The sequence below is a fragment of the Pogona vitticeps genome, chromosome 2 (genome assembly GCF_051106095.1).
Source record: "Pogona vitticeps strain Pit_001003342236 chromosome 2, PviZW2.1, whole genome shotgun sequence".
Classification (NCBI taxonomy): Eukaryota; Metazoa; Chordata; class Lepidosauria; order Squamata; family Agamidae; genus Pogona; species Pogona vitticeps.
This window is the reverse complement of record NC_135784.1, coordinates 36231805-36255111: the sequence shown is the minus strand read 5'-3', so window position 1 is coordinate 36255111 and position 23307 is coordinate 36231805. Positions and strand designations below refer to the sequence as shown.

At 39.2% G+C, this 23307-nt stretch overlaps 1 protein-coding gene and 1 long non-coding RNA gene across 10 annotated transcripts in view; both read left to right on the top strand.

Moving 5' to 3' along the window:
• Positions 1-23307, top strand: part of CFAP20DC (CFAP20 domain containing) — a 255404-nt gene that overhangs the window by 65988 nt on the left and 166109 nt on the right. The gene's annotated exons all lie outside the window — the stretch shown is intronic.
• LOC140704329 (uncharacterized) lies at positions 4629-22998 on the top strand. The gene is made up of 2 exons (XR_012083457.2): positions 4629-11163; positions 12561-22998. It is a non-coding gene; the product is annotated as an uncharacterized LOC140704329 (long non-coding RNA).

Below are 23307 nucleotides of genomic sequence, written 5' to 3'. Positions count from 1 at the left end.
ATAGACGACTGGCTAATCGTGTCAGACTCTCAAGAAAATGCAGCTCACAGCACTGCATTCGTCCTGGAAACCCTCCGATCACTAGGACTTCAAGTAAACAAGTCAAAATCCCACCTCCACCCCTCGCAGGTCACGGAATACATAGGCACTTCAATCAATTCTGTCACAGCACGTATCACCCTACCCCCTCAGCGTATATCCAAGATCCGACAAACAAACCACTGGGTTCGGCCTCACAGGACAGTATCAGCCCATCATGTCCAGCACCTCCTCGGCCTTATGGCCTCCACCACCGCGGCTTTTCAGCATGCACGACTGAAAATGAGATCCTTACAAGCATGGTTTCTCACATTGTTCAACCCACTAACGGACGATCCACACAAATGCCTCAGGGTGACACCAGAACTCTGGCAACAACTTCAATGGTCAACTTTTGCTCCTCATCTCCTCGTCGGTCGCCCATTCCAACCACTTCAGCTCACAGCCCAAGTGACAACAGACACCAGCCCCGTAGGCTGGGGTGCTCATTGCGGCGACCACAACATTCATGCCCTCTGGTCATGCAGGAACAAAGACTTCACATCAATCAGCTAGATATGTGGGCAGTCATAAAGGCTGTTCGAGCTTTTCTTCCACTTCTACACGGACAAGCCATCCAAGTGGTTGCGGACAATATGACTATGATGCATTACATAAACAAACAGGGAGGCACCCGCTCCCTTCGACTTCTTTACCTAGCAGTTCTCCTGTGGGAATACTGTTACACCAATCACATATTCCCAGTGGCAGTCCATGATTCGACTGCAGACAACCAATTGGCGGATACACTCAGCCGTTTAACTACACAGACCCACGAATGGGAACTTAATCCATCGGTCTTCCTCCGAATCTGCCAAAGGTGGGGGACCCCACACATAGATATGTTTGCAACCAACGGCAAGAAAAAATGCACCAGATACTGCTCCAGGGCGGGTCGCGGCCACGACTCCCTAGGGGACGCGTTAATAGTCCCGTGGGAAGAGACACATCTCTACATGTTTCCTCCTCTCCCTCTTGTTCAATGAACCATAGTCCGCATTCGCCAAACCTCGGCAAATGCCATTCTCATAGCACCCTTTTGGCCACGCCAGGCGTGGTTCTCCACACTGAGAGACATGGCAGTCAATCACTTCGAGCTTCCAAGCATCCCGCACATTCTCACACAGAACAATGGCAATCTTCACCATCCAGATGTCCAGTCTCTCCACCTGGCAGCTTGGAGGATTCTCCCATGATCCAAAACATCCTAGAAAGAGCCAGAAAACCCTCCACTAACCTCCTTTATGCTTATAAGTGGAAAAGCTTCTGCAAGTACGCCTCTTCCAAGGGTTTCCAGTCTACTCCAGTCTCCTTATCGGATCTCCTCCACTACCTGAAACACCTGTTCAACCTTGGTTTATCCGTCTCTACTCTTAAAGTCTACATATTGGCCATTGTGGCACACCACGCAATTCCGATGCAGCAAAGTCCTTCTCACACCCCACACTGAAACTCTTCCTGAAGGGCCTGTCCAACCTCCGCCCTACGGTCAGATCACCTCTGCCTCAGTGGTCGCTACGCCTCGTTCTTCATGCTTTGGCACGACCGCCTTTCGAGCCACTGGCATCTTCAGACTTTCAGCTTCTCTCATTCAAGACCCTCTTCTTGGTAGCTATTACCTCGGCTAGGCGTGCTAATGAGTTGGCAGCACTCAGGACTAACACCCCTATCTTCAATTATTTTTGGACAAAGTAGTTCTGTACTTGGACACTGCCTTCCTGCCCAAAGTGACATCTACATTTCACATCTAAATCAGCCATTGGTTTTGCCTTCGCTTTTTCCCAATCCATCCTCTCCAGCTGAAAGATTACTCCATAGCCTTGATGTACGAAGGGCATTGGCGTTCTATATCTCACGAACTAAAGACTTCTGTGTTTCTAACAACCTTTTTTGTCTGTTTTCACGGCCAATGCAAGGGCCACGCTGCCTCATCTCAGACTTTGTCACGGTGGCTGGTTTCCACCATCACTCTTGCTTATGAGATAGCAGGCAAAACTCCTCCTAGTGCTATTAAAGGCCACTCCACACAGGCAATGTCAACTTCTATGGCTCTTTTGAGAGGTGTGAACCTAGTGGACGTCTGCAAAGCTGCGACATGGTCCAGAGCCTCTACTTTTATAAAACATTACAGACTGGACCTTCGAGCTAAAAGGGAGGCCAGTTTTGGGAGAGCTGTCCTAACGTCCCTACTTCAGTGACGGCCCTCCTCCAGTAAGATGGCTTGCTAGGCACCCTATCATGTGCATTCACAGAGGTTACGACGAAGAAGAAGAGGTTACTTACCTGTAACCATAGTTCTTCGAGTAAACCTCTGTGAATTCACACTTCCCGCCCAGCCTCCCCTCTGTCCGTCACTGCTTAATTGGCTCTATGTCTATAGGAGCTTACCACTGGCAGATAAAATGGAACTGAGACTACAGGCGGCCGGAGCATGCGCTGTAGGGGCAACACTTAATTACTCAATTTTTTCTCCTAAGCTCTAGAACGTTCCGAGAAGCCCGGCACAGGCGCGGACTTACCCTATTGTGTTAATTCACAGAGGTTTACTCGAAGAACTATGGTTACAGGTAAGTAGCCTCTTCGTTCAATTACCAGTGTAACACATAATTATACAAAGTCAAATGCAAAATCAAAATAACAAACATACAGAGTGTGCCGTTACTCATTTTTATATGATATTCTAGGCACAAATAGTTTTTACATTTTTCTTCTGAATTCATAGGTTTTTTTTTCTTCAAGTTTTTGCTTCAACTAAATAGATGCACTTGACTTTTTTGATTGGCTTTTCCTCCTCAGCATATCTTCACCAATTTTATCTTATGCTAACATATAGTGATCTGTCCATGTTCATTGAGTGAGGAATGTTCCACTGAGGCCTAACCACTTGCATGGTACAGAAAGGTTTCATTTATCATCTTTATCATTTGGTAACACAATGATAGTCTTTACTATCTGTACAAAAAATAAAAATAAAATTCATGAACATTTTTCAGGAAACAGTTTTTAATAGATCATTTCTTCTTTTATTTCTTACATGCAGATAGAAATATGACATGAAGTGGTTCCTACTTTTCACATTATGTCCTTTTACTGACTTAATCAGCCAACCAAGAATTCTTCAGAGTAATCAGTCTTTCTCCACAGTAACAGAGCTTCACTCTTCTAATTTGCTGCTACCAGTTACTTGGTCATGCAAGATGCCCATCATAAAGCATTCATTCACAGCTAGCTTAAGTGAAACATTTGATTTGTTTGTACAACAGTTGTTGCAGAAGTGAAATATGGATGTTTGCTTAGTGACCTGAGCTAGAGCATAATCAGCCCACAGTAGAACCTTGGACACGAACAGGGCTCCCAGTTGTTAGTAGGGATCTCTGCATGTGTCCAGGGCCACTCAGGTATGTGCAGATATGTCTTAGTAGATTGGAATGAAATATTACTTTGCTTATCAGAATTTTGATTTGCTTAAAAGTATGTAAAATAGCTTTGTCAACAATCATTCCAAACGTTAGCTAGAACTCAGGTGGCCAGAAAGTATGTAACATATGTGGGCTTTTCCTCCACACAAGTCATAGTGAGGCAGTTTATGCCTGAACCATCTGTAGCAAGTAAGACCCCAAAGGTTGCACTCAGCTTTATAAACTATATTCTCTTCTGGAAACTACATGAGCATTCATTGTTTTGGATACACCTGAGCATTAAAGAATATCTGTCCAGCATTTTTAGTGGCTCCATTTATTTATTTATTTATTTATTTATTTATTTATTTATTTATTTATTTATTTATTTATTTATTTATTTATTTATTTATTTATTTATTTATTTATCTATCTTATATGCCGCCCACACTACCCGAAGGTCTCTGGGCGGCTTACAGCATTTAAAATACAATAAAAAGGCAAAATAAAAGGGCAAAATAATTAAAATACCATTAAAGTATATATTCTAAAAATTGCCATCAGACCCACAGCTGATATTATTTCAGTTAAAAGCCTTCTGAAACAGGAAGTTTTTGACCCGGTGCCGAAATGTCATCAGCGTCGGCACCAGATGAATCTCAGTTGGGAGGGCATTCCATAGTCTGGGGGCAGCTGCCAAAAAGGCCCTTTGTCTACAAGCCGTCCCTCTTACCTCCTTAAGGGACGACTCTTTCAAAAGGGTCCCCTGGTTAGATCGTAACTGCCGGGTAGGTTCATATGGAAGGAGGCAGTCCTTCAGGTATCCAGGGCCCAAGCTGTTTAGGGCTTTATACGTCAAAACAAGCACTTTGAATTGGGCTCGGGCAGCAACTGGTAGCTAATGTAACTTACACAGAATCAGCTTGATGTGTTCTCTAGCGGCCCCACCACTCATCAGCCGTGCAGCTCAATTCGGGACCAGCTGCAGTCGCCGGACCGTCTTCAAAGGCAGACCCACTGCATGCATGTAAATACTATAGTTTCTGTTGCTTTGAAGATGGATTAAAGGGGCCCATTCATGTCTGCTGTTATATTACCTTTGAATTCAGTCATCTGATAATATAGGTTGGTTGATAACATGCTGATAAAAAACTTCAAATCAGAATGATGTTCACCATGGGCCACAATTTCTAATCATTCTGGCTTTTCTTTCTCTAATCATGTAGGACGTTTTTGCTTTAAATTTCCATTGTTTCTGCCATGAAGCTACCATGTGTTGTGTTATTTGCCTACTTGTAGAATATAATGGCTTACAAGCAGATAAATAGGTGACCTTAACTTCATATAAGGCTTTTTAGGCTTTCTTACCTGACCTGCTTAGTAGACATTGAAATGCAGCAGTTTTGATTGCAGCCCTTCCCTTGGATTAGAGGGTTCTTTCCTAAATTTGAAATTTGAATTATAGTTCCAAAGTCATAATTCTTGTGGGTTTTCACTCCTGCTATGTAGCACATCTCAGAAAGAGCTAATGTCATTGGGTAGTGTTTTTACATAGAAAATGAAGGAGCCATTAAAAAAACAGTGTAATCATCTAAGTATAAAAAATGTTGTACACAACTGAAATTTAAATTCAATTTTTCTATGTTGATTGTGATTCAACACTGAGTAAAAGTTTCTGCCTCTATAAAGTTCTATCAAGTTATGTAGCCTTTCTGTGATGTCTGGTTTTACTAGATCATTGACGTTAATTTTGCTGTGTGCTTTCAACTTATGCCAAATCTTTTCAGTTACATCCTATTTCTCTTTAAATAGGTAGCATGAGATGAATCATGGTCCATATTATACCCATGCTGTCTTATTGCTCACTTTTAAAACAGGTTGTGAAAAACAAGTAAAAAGATATCTGTATGAGCTAAGTACTACCCGTGGGACAATGCCATTCAGGATAGCCAGGAGTGAGAAAATCAGGTGGATAATGCAGCAACATTCTCCCTAGGAGCAGAGTACCAAATGTATCATTTAAAAATTGGGTTTCTCAGTCTCTTCCTTATCGTGAGCTTGGGTCCGATCACAGTAGCTGCCGTATGCATCCAGGAAAAACTGGAGCACAAAATGGTCTGCATCTGTTTTGAGATCCTTTGCTGAAGGTCGCCTTTGAGTGCCTTAGGTAATAGAAGTATAACAAAAAGTGAGAGTTTGTTTTGTTTGTTTTTGTTTGCTCTGTTTCTTTGTGTTGGGTCCTGAGTTATGGAATGCCATTCCTAAATAGTATACAGTATTACAACATTTTTGTAACACAAGGCTTTTTTTTCCTTTGTCATTTTAACCTGAAAATTAGCATGTACATTGCGATATGTTTATCTGCTCTCTGATTGTTAATGATATGGTTTTGATACATTTTAGTCTTTTATGAAATACTTGTTTTATTGGTTGTTGTGGGTTTTTCGGGCTCTTTGGCCGTGTTCTGAAGGTTCTTCCTAACGTTTTGCCAGTCTCTGTAGCTGGCATCTTCAGAGGACAGCCAACTACACCAGAGCACAGGTTGCTGTCCTCTGAAGATGCCGGCCACAGAGACTGGCGAAACCTTAGGAAGAACAACCTTCAGAACATGGCCAAAGAGCCCAAAAAACCCACAACTACCATCAGATCCCGGCCGTGAAAGCGTTCGCGAATACACTTGTTTTATTGTTTGTATTTCTGTTCACCATCCTGGAATGTGTTGGAAGAAAAGTGGCACAAAAATGTTACAATTAAATGCATGTGTTTCTTTTTCCATTTCCTTGAGGTTAGTTAATAGAACTAAATAGTCTAACAAATGGCTGTTTGCAGGGCTTTTAATCTTAGGGCATGCCTAAGCAGTATTACGTGTAGTCTATCTGAAAGTGTTTAATTTTATAATTGGATTCAATTTAATTTGAGGTTTAGCTCTGAGGTCATTTATGTTACTACCAGAATCTATGTACTGAGGCAAAAAAATCTTTTCAGAATGAGCAAGTGAGCTCTCTATTTAAAACGTGATGCCATTAGTCTGAGCTGTTAATCTCCACCTGAACTGCCATCTGCTGGGCCTTGAGAATGCTGCTAGCGTGCTGGTCTGCACAACAGTTCTCAAATCATTTAAATAGTTTTTATTTAAACAGACTGTTAAAGGTTGGAGGGAGCTGTGATTTGATAATTAATAGGATTTGTTTATACTTTTTGGGGTAAAGTGTAAAGTAAACAATTATATCATACCGTAGTATTGAGAATCAATTTACATGAAAATGCTGGCTGGATAGCTCCGTGACTTAAATGTCTGGCTGCAGAGTTAGAGGCTGTGAATTCACTTCCTCATTGTGCATCCTAGAAGAGCCAGCCTGTGTGGCTTTGGGCAAGCTGCACAGCACCAGGATGCCTCCAAGAGAAGGAATGGTAAACCACTTCTAAGCAATCCCTACCTAGAAAAGCTTGAAAAGGGTTACCATAAGTCACAACTGACTCAACACATGATTATTGATTGTACATTAAACTACAAACAATGTAGTTTGTGATGGACAAACCTTTGTTCATTTCTCTTATGTAGGCAGTCTTTCCGTGATAGCTCTTACAGGAGAAGGGAAAACAGGAATGAATCAGACAATCTGTCTTTTTCCATTTGTGTGCAGCCCTTCTATGAGCAAACACATACATTATTGTTGTCAGCTTTTTTCCCCCAACCTTTTCAGTGGAACAGTAGTGGAAGCGGAGTTTTATCTCTCTCACTCCTTCTCACTCCAAGAAAGTCATATTGAAATGTAAAAATTTTCAGCTCATGTGCCTGGAACTGTATATGTGTGTGTTTAAGAAATACTTTAAAACACTTATTCAAAAAAAAGAAAGAAAGAAAGAAAAAAGAAAGAAAGAAAAAGAGTGAATCCTGCCATTTTCAGACATCCACAATAATTTATCCTTTTAAAAAAAGTACTAGTATAGCGCTGCTGCATGTGAAGGGAAGATTCCAAATGAATGCATGTAAGTTGTATTCCTTAGCATATGCGATGCAATTTGTTATAGAATTAGCAGCTCTGGTACACACCTTGCTGAAAAAAATGTTTTTTTTTCACATGAGAATGTACTTTTTAAAGAATGTCCTTTTTCTCTTATTTGGAGTGAATTTAGTAGCCTTTCCCTGGAAATTCATTTTTGTCATTTGCACCCATTTCAGACTGTCTTCATTATGTATTACATTTTACGTATTATGTATTATACTTTTATGAGCAGTTGATAAAAGATGAATAATTATATTCTTTTAATTCTAGTGGCCCTGTGGTACGACTAAGTGATTTTACCTTGTCTGGGTTTAACCTGGAAGCCGATAAAGAGCTCTCCCAAACATAAGTAAGAAATGGGAGTCTGTGCCAGTTTTATTTCTACTAAACATGCACAATAGATTGTGTGTGCGGGCGTGCACATTTGCTCGCATTCCATGCCAGCTGAGTTCAGTACATATGGACTTTCTCAGAGTATTGCTGAAGGAGATCAAGACATTTGTAGGGAAGAACAGAGCCCTTCCAGTGGTGGTCCTGATAGTTTTGTTTGAAAGGCCCAGCCATAGTTTTACTTGAAATTTGCAGCTGAGATATGATATTGTAGCACATTAAGTCCACCTGCTGGAATGAGCTCCTGCTAGTTGAGCAGTAGTTAAAATTTTTGGCTGAATCTTGCATTTTCTTTCACTAGAAAAGGGAACTCATTGTGCTAATCCAATTTTGTAAAGATTAATATTGACTCTGAAATGTGTTAGACATGGAAGTACCTTTACATATTATTCTGAAGGTACAGTTACTTAACATACTGCAGAATGATGCTCCTGTTTAATAGATGCTAGAAAGGTGGAAAAAATTGTGTCTGGTAGCCAGTGCTACAATGGCACTGCCTACCAGTAATATGTCAGGCCCAATTCAAGTGTTAATACTTAGCTTTTTTTAAACAGACTAGTAGTCCAAGAGAACCTCTTCTGATACATACCTAGCTCTGTTTATGTTATGCTGTGTGATCTATGGTCTGTATCCTAAAGCTGTGTTGAGGAAAATATATCTGCTGCGAGAATCAGGGCTTCCTCAGAAATTGCTCCAGGACTATGAAACAATATCCACTATTAAATTCAATGTTTTTTTTTTTTTGGTTTTCAGAAAGATTATGCAGCCTAACTCTTCTAAATGGCCCTTGGGGTGCTGGGGTGCTGTGACCCTGAGATTTTTTTACAATGTTTAATGTGAGAATGATGCTGGAAGATCCTTGGAGTTGTGGAATGAGAGAATAACATAAAGCCACATCTCTGTATGACAGCAAATGTTCATTACAAACTAATCCTTCTAAAATAATAGAGAGTGTGGCTAGATAGTTGTCCCAGATTGGGTTACGCTATTATTTTATTTTAATCTTCTATTTATATTCTTTTCATGTGTCGATATTGTATTACATTATTTCATTGTCCACTTTTGTATTGTTTGTCTTTATACTTTGTTTTATGGTATTATATAAACCACCCAAAGTGGCCTGGGTTGCCAGATGGGTGGTATAGAAAATAAATAAATAAACAAACAAACAAACAAACAAATAAATAAATAAATAAAGAAGGTCATACTAAAGTGTGCTATGAGATTTAGTATGAGAATATCTTGTGTTTGATTGGCTAGACCAGGTCATGTGTAAGATGTTATCTGAGACCTTTGTGTATGGATCTTTTAATCCACACACAATGTTTGGTTAAGTTTAGATCAGGAAGCCACACCACCCCTCAGAGCAATCTGTTTAGGCCTGTTCCTCCTCTTAACCTCCATGCATGCCCACACATACTTTCCTTTCTTCCCCTCTGTTGGAAGCGGGAAAAAGCTGAATTTTTTTTTTCTGTTAATGATGTGGCATGTCATTTCATTGACTTTCACCAATGTGAAACAAGACTGGGTTGTAAAGAAAAGAGAGAGATTCTTCCTTATGCGAATAAGCATGTATAAAGGTCAGACTGATCAACCATTGCCTGTATGTCATGTGATTGCCTTAAAGTGGAAGGGAGTACCCTGTTCGCAAAGCAGTCCAAAAGGTGAGATAAAGTCGGTCTGATTGCACCTTTAAGTGCAGCAAAGGATAGTACTTGATACAATAACAACATAGCTTTATTGTGTATGACCAAAAGCCTTTTCAAGTACTCGATATAACGTTCTATATCCACAGAATACATTACTCCTGTGAAATATGTATATGTGTGTGTGTGTGTGTGTGTGTGTGTGTGTGTGGCTAATGCTGATTTATATATATATATATAACTGAATTAGATCCAAAGCATCTTTATCATATTCAGACATTTGAACTGACAAATCATGTCTCTTTGTAAGCCACACCTGTTGTAAAGGATTTCCTAACCTCTAGAGGAGGAAAAAGCAGGTTACTTGAAAACATTAAAAGAAACTCCTTAATAGCCTCTTGGAAGAAACTTCTTTTATTAGTAGTGGTGAAAGGTAACGATTTCCACTAGTTGCCATGGTAAAGTATTATGGGTGACACAGTTAAATTTTTGAGAAGGATGAAGAAGGAACATATATTTAAAAGGAAACAAGAGAAAGAGAAATTGAAAAGTGTCCTCTTTTTCCACTGTACAGAAAATAGTATTGCAGTATTGCTTTTGAGCAAAAAAGAAAGAATTGTCACTTGAGGCCTTTACAAAAGAATCAGACTATGTGCCTTGTATGTCTTTTGAATACTTTTCATCTAGACTTAATCCGTATTTCGGTCTCTCCACTCAGTGTTAATCCTTTTCATCTTCCAAGTAAAGAAAATTAGAAGTGAAATTTTCTCTGGTATGTTCCCCCGGGCAAGACTGCTGTAATAATTTGAAAACTCACACATAAACAAAGTTAACAAATCTTGTTTGAAGGTATTTCCTTCCAAACATGTCTTTTTGGGGTTGAGACTAGAATTGATTCGCAATTCAGTTTTCCATTCTTGCTTCACTAATGATTAAATGACCTTTGTCAAAACAAATTCCATTGAAAAAGTCTTCCAACAAGATCAAACCTGACAGAGGAAAAATATTTGGGAGTTAAACTGTCTATATAGGAATGTTGGAAATGGCCTTAATAACAAGCTACATCTTGATACTTTCAGATGAGGTTTGTATCCATTTAATAATTTTAAATATGGAGACTCCAGAGTTGATACATATTGGGAGTTTAAAATGCTTATTGTTAAAAACACTTTTTAAAAGGCCCTATACTATGATAGTTTTAATGTAAAATTTATTATAGCTGAAAGAACTCATTATGAAATGAGATTATAAATTCTAGTTCTGTTGTTCATGTAATTTAGATATATTTTGCCATGGCCAATTGTGGCTAATTGATGTGATGCCAATGCACATCTTGTTTATCTAGTCAGACACATGTGACCAGACGTGCAGAACACTTAGGTTGATTATTACATGACTTTGTGCATCTTCCTTTACTAATAAGGAGGGCTAATTGCTAATGCTGATTTCTACTTTGTTTAACATTAGCAGTAGGAGAAGCACTTTTCCAGAGATAGGATGGACAGTCTTCCTGTTTAAGAAATCTTAAAATCAAGATAAAGCAGACAACATTAAGCTGAAGTGAGAATAGCTTCATGGAGTCATCTCAAGAACAAAGGAAGAAGGAGTTAAGGGTTTATGAAAGGAAACTGTGGCAAACCACTGGTGAGACAGTATTTGCAATTATTGGTTGCCTCATTGGTGGCTTTTTATTTCTGTTGTTTTCAGCTCTGTCATTTTAGCACCAAAGTGACATGAAAACAAAACTGCAATCAAGACTGTTTGTCAGTGCTTTGGTGTGTAGGGGTGAGACGTGAAGATCTGCAAAAAAGAAGGTTTTAGAAAGAAATCATAGTACATTATATTTGTAAATGCGTGAACTCAGTTTGGACATATAATTACGCAAAGCAATTGCCATTTGGAAAGGGTGAAAATTGTGATTGCATGCTTAGAACAGTAATCCACAGCCCCAGCCTACTCAGTTTCTGGAAGTCTTTGTATAACAAACTAATTATAAATTCAACTGTTGTGCTCCAAGAGGCACATGTTTGTCTTTGTGTCATGGAGCAGCTCTTTGATACCAAAGCATTTTTTTCTATCAATATTCAGATATTTTCAACTTATATTTTCTTGCTTTTTTACCATATTCATTTTCCCCCTTTTTGTGAAGGCCAAGGATATTTTTTTTTATAAAACAGTATTTCCATTATTTATGCAATATAGTATGGTTCACGTGATTGAAATGGGGGAAAACAAAGGGACTAGATCTTTACTTGTCCAATACTTCAATTTTCATCTGTAAATTGTTCTGTGGGTTGGTGGGACTGCAGTGACCAGAGCTGGTCATACAAGTAATCAGGGACTTCCAACTGATAGCCTGCAGGAAAGCAACTTCGTAAGACCTTTGAGGACTCTTCCAAATTTTAATTAACAAATGACAAGTGTCAGTTTGAAAGATAATGCTATTTTGAAAAGTTGTGATATGGCTCCAACTTTAATGTTTTGAGTTTTACATGAAAAATATTTTGATGGATAGTTACAGACTACAGTGGTGCCTCGCTTGATGATATTAATTCATTCCAGCGAAATCGCTGTAGAGCGAAAACATCGTCAAACGAAACGAAAAAAAATCCCATTGAAATGCATTGAAAACCCGTTCAATGCATTCCAATGGGCTGAAAAACTCACTGTCCAGCGAAAATCCTCCATACGGTGGCCCTTTTCGGTGCCTGTAAAGCGAGGAATCCATCCTACAAAACAACGGGGGGCCATTTTGCAAGCCATTAGCCATTTTGAAACCCGACAATCAGCTGTTTGCTGATCATCGTAAAGCGAAAAATAGGTGCCCGAAGCAGGGAACCGATCATTGCTAAGTGAAATTCCCCCATTTAAACCATTATTTTGCGATCGCTTTTGCGATCACAAAAACATCAACGTAATGCGGATTCGTCATAGAGCGAGGTAATTGTCCAGTGGGGCACGGCTATATCTCCATTGTATTTGGTGTGTACATTTTTTGCAGCTGAACTGTGGTTGTATTGTACATTTTGTTTCATTTTCAGTTTGAGCAAGATGGCCTTTGCAACTGTTTCTGTAGAAATCAGAACATTGGGAAGAAGGACTGTAAAGAATGGAGGGAGGACTAAAAGGTCCTGGCAGTTGAAGGGAGAGAGAGGAAATAGTGCTGTATGTGTTGAGTGGAAGATGTTGGGGGAACTGCAAGGTAGGAAGAAGCACTGTGGTACAGACTGGCTGCCAGGACATGGTGGCCTGGTACAAAAGAAGACAGCATCGAATCCCAGCCAGTGTCACAATACCACTCAGGCCTTCAATATTGCAAAGAACTGTAAGGTAACTTGTTGCACTGCAAAAGGAATGCATGATGTAGCAATTATTGTTACATAGAAGAGCTATTTATATATGTAATATGTAATTTTATTTCTAAAAATGTTTGATGATAAGTGATACTTCAAACTCAAATTGGTTAAATCCAGGCATTGCCACAGGAAGAGTAAGAGATCATGTGCATTTTATGTTAATTTTATGAGTTGTGCCAACACAAAATTGACAGGTTTTCCTAAGTACAGTGGTGCCTCGCTTAATGAGTGCTTCGTTTAACAACGAATTCGCTTAGCGATCACTTTTTCGGAGCGATCTTGCGCTCCATTTAATGATGTTCCCTATGGGCGATTTTCGCATAGCGATGTTTGGGACCATGCTTCGCATAGCGATGACAGTTTGGGTCCCCCTGTTTCGCTTAACGATGGTTTTGACAGCCTCATGTTGGCTGTTTTTTATATGTTTAAAAATGTTTTTAAAATGTTTAGAATGCTTGAAATCATAAGTGCACTTAATAAACACTTTGTTAAACTAATTTGACTTTGTTACGACTCTTTTTAAATTTGTTGTAATTTTTCCCCCCATTGAGATGCATTGAATAGGTTTCAATGCATTTCATTTGGGGAACCGTGTTTCACTTAGCGATATTTCCTATGGCGATTTTCAGTTAAGGACGGCAATCTGTTCCCATTGGAACGGATTATCCTGTTTTCAATGCATTTCTATGGGAAACCGCGTTTTGCTTAGTGATGTTTTCCCACAGCGATGATTTTTTTGGAACCAATTAAAATCGTTAAGTGAGGCACCACTGTATTATGGCCTCAAGTATGACAGTGCTGCACTCAGCCTGTTTCCTGAAACTCTAGTTCTTCTGAGCACTTAATGACTTACTGGAGAACTGATGGGTATTCACCCAGCAGAATTTTGTGGACTTTGGTATCCAGTCTATGAGTGAGAATGCCTCTCATTCCAAAAAAACAAAAACAGAAAAAAAAACCTTCCATCGTTCTTGCAGCAGTTGCCTCCACCAATATCAAATTCATGGACTCTGGTCAATCTCAGAATCTCAACTTTGTATAAACATCTGGAATATCTAGCTGTGATGAAAGCCGTAAAGGTTTTTGAACAGCTTATCCACATCTGAGTCATTCAGAACATGTCAGATGATACTTCCCCATTGGCTTGCCTGGCACTGGATCTATGGGTCTGGTGCCTACTCAGAAGGGTCTGTACAGTGTAGGTACTGAATGTAGGCAGTACACAACCCCATATATAGAGCAGAAGATTGATGATGTCTCCTGAGTGACAGGTATACCTGAGGCTAGTAAACTCAAAGGTCAGTCTCCTTGCATTTTTTCAGGAATGCTTAGTGCACTTTTTTCTGCTTCTGCTCTTGCCCAAGCAAAATCTCTCTAGGATGTGCATTTCTTCACCCTTTTGACTTGGTTGCTTTTTTAATTTCGGTTGCTTTTTTAATTTCTTCCCATCCTTCCCTCTATTTTTGAAGGTCTTAGTAAAACTGAAAAGAGGATATTAATATTGGATTCTTGTGAGTCTCTGGTAGTCATGCCAGCCTTGGCTTACTCCATTCACCCTCCTATCCCATCAGGAATTTTTGCAACTCACTTCCTGATCAGACCTGATAACAATGGAAAACAGAACAATCCAGCCTCCAGATCTCAGAACAGTCAAACTAATAGCATGGAGGTTCCGGTCACAATAATGTACTGTTTGTTTGTTTGTATTTTTATTACCATTTTATACCACCCATCAGTGGAAGTGGTTTACAACCAGTAAAGGGGATAACTACCTCACCCCAACCAAAAAATAATAGACAAACATAGATAAAAATTACAACAATCCCGATGGTGCCAGCTGGATAATTTTTTTTTAAAAAATTACACTGTTTATCAGTGCTTGATTTACTCCATGTTTCTTGCTAAGCAGCCATTTGTTGTTCATATTAGAGGGAGCGTACTGCCTCCCAGGCTTACTTTCTGGGAAAAAACAGGTAATGGAGATTGTGTTTCTATTCCTGTTGTTTTACATTTCCTCTTACATTAAGGACCAACAATGCTGTAATTTTTTCAAAACTCTATATTGCTAAATTAACAGCTTCAGGAGAGTACATTTAATATGTCTTCTTGAACTCTGTAGCACAAGCAGTGGAGTGGAATAGCTGATTGCTTGAACTAGCATGGGCTAGTGTAACTACCAATTAAACTTCACGCCAATCTATGTCTTACCGGCTTGAAAATACAGATTGTCCTTATGCAGCCAGTAACCTTATAGGAAAAAAAATGAAATAGATAGCTGCCAATAAGTTAAAACAGAGAAGCCAGCAGAATTAATTAGAAGTATAAATAGTGACATTCTTGGTTACAAATAACCCCCTTCTGGAAGAAGTTCATTAGTTGAACGTTGTACACATTTGTACTCATTGTAGGACCATGTCTATACCAAACAATTTAAAAGCTATTTTGCAGAATTACATGTTCCTAACACACAAAACATGGATTTCTAAAATTGGTGAAACGAATCATATTTTTTTAAAAAATTGAATTTAATAAATAGTTTGAACTGAGAAAAATAGGTATTAGGATGACCTGCATTTAAATTTGAGAACAAAGTTTTGTAATGCTCAGTACCCCACCCATCCTGTTATGGAGTCCTCTGGACCTTCCTGTGGACTTTAAACAATTGTCATGTAATATAAACAAATGTGATTCCAACAGGCCTGTGGAGCTATATGTATCTGTGAGGAGGTGCAGGTGTGCACCCCTAGCAAGCCGTCCAGCCTCAGCGCATATGTAGCTGGAAGAAGGGAAGTTTTCTCAGGATCAGGCCAATGCAGCAGATTGTTGTCACCTATTTCTGAAGAAGAGTACATGAGGGAGGATGCAGCAGAAAAGAGAATGCCAGAAGCTGTCTCCCACTTGCCTGGTTTGCTTGCTTGTGACAGGGGTCGGATACCAGAGGCTCCAACCATGTGCTTGGGCAAGGCTACGTTAGCCTGGACGCCACTGAAGCCCTGAAGAGGAAAGTAACAGGCATGCCAAAGGAGGGGAGGGGTAGATATAGGCTGCAGAAGAGGATTACTTATTTTCATTTATAGAAGCCTTCCTTAAAAGGGCTGGTTCTTGGACCTAAGCTCTCTTTCCTGCTTTCCAGAACCCTGGATTCCAGGGAACTCCAGTGAAGTTAGCTGGATCCTCAAGTTGGCAAGTGGCACCCAAGGGTTTTGAGACTATAATCCAGCCCTATCAGACTGGAGGAAAAGGCAAAAGGAAGTGATTCTGTACCACTGATAAAAGCTGTTCTGAGCCAAGAAGCTGAGCTGGCGCCCATGGAGTTATTGCCATGGATCCCAGGACTGCAGGAGGGGGTGGCAGAGGGGTGCACAGTGTCCAAGGGCTGTACGATTTCTATATGTGGAAATGGTATACAAACACATTTTTAACACATGAAGCATACATGGGTTCTTAGAACTGAAAAGAATGGTCATTGAGCATATGCAGCTCTCTATAAATGCTGCCTTTGAGTCCAAACTGATACATATAGCCTTAATTTTGTAATATCTAGATTGTCTTGCTCACGTGTGTGTCTGTTGTGTTTTAAAAGGTACTTTGCTATTTCTCTGATGGAGAGCAGGTGGGCTGTCAAAGGGATGCTGTGTGGGCAAACAGTCTCAAAAACCAATTTGTAATTGTCAAATGCTAGATTTTTTTTTCATTTTTCAAAATGTTATTCCGTAATGGAGAACTGTTGGATAACTCAGTGGCTTAGGAATCTAGCTGCAAAGCCAGAGGTAGGGAGTTCACTTCCTTGACAGGGGCTGGACTCGTTGATCCATAGGGTCCCTTCCATTTCTGCAGTTCCAAGATGATGATGGTTAAAGGATAATTGCGGTGGATATACAGATCTATATTTTAATGAATCCTGGATTGCCATGAAATTAGTTTTACCAAACTAGAAAAAACATGGTATAACCTCACTTGATCTGACCATAATAATGCTAACTGGTTACTTGATTTAAATTGATTGAACTGAATCACTTGCCCTACCTTCATACTTGAACCAAATGAGGTATATTAAGTAAATCCTTAAGTTTAACCTTAATGGATATTTCTTTATATACATGCAATATGGAGAGCAGATGTTAGTTTTAAAAAGTAATATGGGTTTTAGGATTATGCAGCCAAAAGCCCAATTTGTACATCTAGAATCTAATACCTAAGTGAGTAATTCTGAAATAATTTGTCCTCTTTAGGTGCTTTTCTTTTATTTTCTTCAGGAGCTGGTATGTTTTCGCTGTTTATGTTAAGATTTTTGCTTTATTACAAAGTAAAGTGAATCTGGAGAGTTGGGAAAAACACACAAGAAAATGTGATGTAGAGACAGTTCCAAGGGATTTTAAGTGGGCAAGCATAAACAGGAGGACCTTTCCTACATTGGCGTGACATGGGCTGCTGTCTATTGTGCAGGTGTTGAAAGTGTGTTTGCTTATGCAAGAGCAACAGTCTGTTTATATCAGGTTGTTCAGCTTTGTCCTTCTGTATGTACTGCAGTTCTCATAATCCTTTATCTTTGGCTCTGTTGGCAAGGGTCTGTGGTAGTTGCAGTCCAGTTTGAGATAGTGGGCCACAATTACCCAGCTTGGGTCTAATTAAATAAGAGAGCAAGGTAACTCCAAGAAAAGGGGAAGAGGGCATATCTTTGACTCTGGGAGATCAGACCAAGGACCGGAAGAGAAAAAGGGAAATACAGTGGTGCATCGCATTGTGATTGCTCCGTATAGTGATGTAATCACTTTGTGATGCATTTTTTGCGATCGCAAAACTGATTGCTTTGCGATGGCCCCTATGGGGTATTTTCACTTTGCGATGATCGCAGGGAAGCGATCATCGCAAAGCCCCCATTTTCCCACAGCTGATCGGCGGTTTCAAAATGGCCACCAGGTAAACAAAATGGCTGCCCGCTGTTTTCAGGCACGGATTCCTCGCTTTAGAGGCACTGAAAATGGCGGCGCTATGGAGGATCTTCGGTCAGCAGTGAGTTTTAAGCCCATAGGAACGCATTAAACGTGTTTTAATGCGTTTCTGTGGGCTTTTTTATTTTGCTTAGTGATGCTATCGCTTAGCAGCGATTTTTCAGCACAGATTAACATCGCTAAGCGAGGCACCACTGTATTGGAAAGGAGTATATGAAATAGATTTGAGAAGTGAGAAAACCTGGATCTGGTCTTGGAGCTACGTATGTGACTGTGAATATGTCTGTACTATGTCTCAAAATGAAAAAGGATGACTTTTTGATTGCTCAGTTACTAATGGTAATTGTGGACTTCAAAACATAGAATGGAAAGTTGGCAGTTGCTAGGGTGAAGTAGAAAAAGACTTCAGCCTCCCAGAGTTGAAAGAGAACTCCAGCAGAGGTCACTTGATCGAATTAAACCTTAATTCAAACAATTTACGTGATGGAATTAAGATGAAATTTAAGGCTAATTGATGAATCATTGTAAAAGCCATGCTTCGGAGAAACAGGCAGTTCAGGAAGAGATAGCTGGAATGAAAGGATAATGGCAGTACTCAAACCTTCAGTTTATCATGTTAATGAGGATGTTTCTTGACTGGACCATGTTTTAGATTTACCAGTACAGTATACAGCTACTCTTACGGGTTGTTTGGTTGAGAAGGTGAGTTGATTGTTAAGAAAACATTTATTTCAAGTTACCAAGTTTCGTTTGGGAACTTTGTTGTTTAAATTCTTAAATTCTTACTAACTTATTAAGAATGGTTAAATTCTTAACACCCTTGTTAGTAAGGTGATTTGCCCCATGTTAGTATCCAGCATTGTCATGTTTCTGGACAGACTTCCTGCTCTTGTAACAAGTTGGATAGGTTAGCTAAGATGCTACATTTGAAGCAGCAAAAACAGAAGATAAATCTACAAACCTATGTAAAGCCATAGCAGCTGAGCTTTTCTGTAACAGGATGTTTTCTGCATTTTGCATTGCACATGAACTAAGAAACGATTTCTAAAGATGTTCCTCTTATACAAACCTGAGAGATCTTAGAACCTGCCTACTGTGTAATGTATATTTTCCCCTCAAGACTTCTTAAATACTGTAGAAGCATTTGTCAGATGATGCTAGGCTGCTAGATGTTTCATTTGCATTTAGAATTCTTTAAATCCAGTCATAGCTTTTGGTACATAGATCAATTGAACATGTGGATTTTTAGTGCTGCAATTAGTATGCAAGTCTTTTCTTTTTCTGCCTTTTGTTGATCTTCACACTCTCTCTCTGGTTACCAGAATGTGAAAATGTATTTCGACGGGTTTTTGATTCCCTGTGTCAGTATTCAGCAGCATTACCAAAGGTGATCATCTTTTTCATTCTGGTCACTGTACATTGTGAGTATATTTATAACAGAGGGAAACAGTTTGTAAGGACCAGTAAGCCCGATAAACTAATAATCCACAGCCTAATGCTGTTGCTTTTTTTTTTACTTGGAGCTCATTTTAAGTGTTGAAGTGAACATTAACAAACTGCCACAAATTGTTGTGTATAGAAGAACAAACTGAATAGGAAATCTGAGTCAGTGACTGTATCTGTACTCTTTGTAAGTTGTTACCATTTAAACTCTTGTTCTTGCTGCATTTGCTATCATGAGGAAAATAGACAATCAAATTTGAAGCTGTAGAATAGAATTGAAAATTGAACTGAAAATTGAACTGAAAAGTAATTTTACTTTAAAATGTTTTTCAAATGTAGACATTAAGTGTGAAATGAATATGGCTAATGACCATAGCTGGAAGAGTTATGCACCTGCTGATCAGCGAGATATTATTATAAATGAGGTTGATTTTTCCTGTTGACTACCTCATTCTTTCTCAGTGTGGTCTCATTATTTTCCTATCACATGTATAACCCCTTGGATATGAAGACTGAACCATCTACATAATAAAAATATTTTAACTTCTGTAGAGCTTTTAAAATGTTTCATAATGATCAGACCTATATATTTTTGTGTTTTCAGAAATTTATCTTTGTCAGATATGTATTATCTCTGGAACATGGAAGTTGTCCTCCTGATGCATGTTATGATTGATTAAGTTTTAAAAAACTTAAAAACATAATGGGTTCAGTTATTTAGCCAAGGTTTAATTTATACCCATCTTATAAATCCAGGCATCTCTTAAAAGACAGTTTAATTTAAACAATGGGCAAAGCCTGTTTTGGAATGATTGTGAGAAAGCCCAGATGCCATTAAATTCATACACCATTTGAGCAGGTGCTGTTATATTTACTGCAAAACTAGAAGCTTGATTGTACCCTGTATAGCAATATACTCTACAGTTTAAAAAAACAGTATTACAGAGAGGGATTTCAGTGCCAGCATGGAGGTGAATTTTTGATTAGGGATGGACTAAAAAAATCTCAGTTCTCAGAAGCCCCAGATGCTTATTAGGTTCTCTTGGCATGTCACATGATTATCTTCTTTCTTTTGTTCACGAACCAGTTCTCTTTCTTTTAACAAATGACTGGTCCTTAAGAAAAAATTTTTGCTGCATACAAATTCAGTGATATTGATATATATTGATACATGGACATGCTTGCATGCCCACACACCAGTTTTGGGAAATCACATAATTTAAATTAACCTCTCCAGACCAGAGATAATGATGTGATTCAGAGACTTAGCATGACAAGGGACTAACCTGAAGGAATGTTATTATTAACTGGCCTTCACAGATTTTTTTTTGCCTTTCCATTACAGTGATGCCTCGACTTACAAACGTCTTGACTTGCAACCAATTTGAGTTACATCCAGCTCTGATCGCAACATTTTGCTTTGACTTGCAACCGGCGCTTTGAGATACAACCGGAAAAAAGGCCCCTTTCCCTCATTGTTCTCTCCCTCCCTTCTTTCCTGCCCTTTTTCTAACCTTAGAGGTCATCTTAGGTTAAAAAAAAGTCTCTCCCTAGTGGACGGATTAACCAGCGCCTTGAGATACAACCAAAAACCAGCCAGAACAGATTAATTGTTGTAAGCCGCTTAGAGACCTTTGGGTAGAGTGGGTGGCATATATGTTAAATAAATAAATAATCACTTTTCCATGTATTCCTATGGGAAATGGTGTTACGACCAACTTGAGGTACAACCATCATCATGCTTGAGTTACGACCAACTTGAGGTACAACCATCATCTGGAACAAATTAAATTCGCAACTCAAGGCACCAGTGTACTTTAAAAACAGTTTAGTACCTATTCATTTTTATTGGATGCACCAAGTTGGTCATTGATTTCAAAGACTCAAGGCCTAAATTACCTTTCTTAGAAATTAGGTGCAAACAACCATTGGCCCTGCAGTGGTTATGTTGTGTCAGATTTCTTGTACACACGGCAAGCATGCAGATGTGATTTTACTACAACAAAACCCACAACAAAACATCATGGGAGGAGCTCTTGGAAATGAACAGAAATGAATTAGCCACTGTCCTGAGATTGAAGGAGAGGGGGACTTGTAGTCAGTGAAAGAAAACAGAATCTTTTAGGTTTTAAAAGTGAAAGGAGTTGAAGACATGGGAATGTGAGAAAGGCAGAGAGGCTGTTTTTCTTAATTTACAGCCAGGCTGGTATGGTGTGAAACCTGATAAGGATGCAAGGACAAAGAGCCCCAGGGCCAAGACCCAACAAATTATTTTCTAATTGGAATGGAGATAACCCACATGCATCTTCATGAGAATTGGGGGTGGAGTGAGCAGTTCTGCCTCTTTGAGTCAATTGGTTTATAGTCATAAAGAAGGAGGTCCAAGGAATGTAGAAAAAATGGAAGATGGGTTATGTTGGAGAGAGACCATTGTGTGGAAGAGAACTTTTGCCTGAGAGAAGTTCTTGATGGTTTGTGTTATATAGTTTGAAGGGAAAATATGTAGGTAAGAGAAGAAGGAGGTGGGGCTAGCCCACCGTAGCCCAGTTTTTAGTGTTTATTATTTTAATGGGAATTAGTTATTGTATTTATCTATGGTAATCCTTTGAACATGTTTTTATGCTAATGCTTGTGCAAAAACAAACTGTTTCTATGAAACTATATTTTCTTAATAAACAATAATGATAAAAATCCTTATTGAGAACTGGTCTCTTGGATCAGGAGGGTTTGGCTAAATCCAGAGGAGTGGTAAAGGCCATTGACTAGCTACCATAGAGAAGTCCTATTTAACTGAGCTGTTGTGAGTTCTAAGGAATCACAAAGCCCATGGTGCAATACTTACAAAGTGCTGAGTAAAGTGTTCTTTAAAGGACAGGCTTGTTCAAGGAGCAAATGTTATGCTCTGCTGGAGGTTGAGGACTTGCCCCAGCGTAAAGTGGTAGATTTGTGGCCTGCGGAACTCCCTGCCTGAACGCCATATGCTCCTTAGAGAGATTTGGTCGTCACACCCACTAGTATATTGGGAGACAGAGGAAGTACAAATCAGCATAGAATTATGTTGTTCCCAAATAATAATTCCTGTTCCTCCTTCTGGTAGCTTTATTTCACTGGGAGGAGCTCTGCTGACATGCTCTTTTGCTTACAGGTCAGGTCTCTTGTTAGATCTTCTGTCACATGTAATGAAACAAAGGGAGTCTGTAGCAAAATGTTGCAACATGTAGTGCTGCTGATACGAATTCTGGCTCTTCTCTTCCATTTTATTTCCTCTTGTGTTTTCCGCTATCCTCTGGACTTCAACAAAGTCAGTATCATGTGGTTTCTGAGCATGCTCAGTCTTGTTTGGCTGTTCTGAGGATGCCCTCTTTTTTAGGGTTATTTTTCTCTTTAAAAAAATAGTGCTTCTGCAAACTGTGGGGTTCCAACAAACCTACTGAAATTCTCTTGTACACAGTGGTTTTTGGATTCAATGAAAGCACTCACTGCCTAGAGGGCTCAAGAGGGAATATGGGACAAAACTAATTTGAGCAGAAGTTTGTAGTTGTAAAAATGGGTTCAGGTGTTCAGATTGTGTCATGAGTGTCATTGGAGGAACATCCTGCATACCTAGCAATAAACTTGTGTGTGATTAATTCAGGTTTAGAGCTATCTGCTGAGGAAGTGAAACTGACGTGCTGCATTTTGTATCTATCTTTAAGTGAACAAAGAGCCTGTATGAAATGGCAGGTGGATATTTAGAAAAAGAAAGCCTATAATGATTTCCTTTTAAGTGGGGTGACAGCATGTCTCAAGATAACACAAGCTTAAGGGCCTGAAAGAAGCATGATTATTAAAGGCTAGTGACTTCTCAGTTCATACAAATTGAATTCTTTCATAGGTTGAAGTGCTAAGGAAATCCAGTGAAGAGTGCAGAGCATTGAAATAAAATTAGCATGTAAAGTGATTTTATATATTCTTGCTTGTAGCCACTAACTTTGAATCAGAGAGAGAAATCTCATTACTTATTGTGTAAAAGAGGTAATACTTAAATTCTCCCTTTC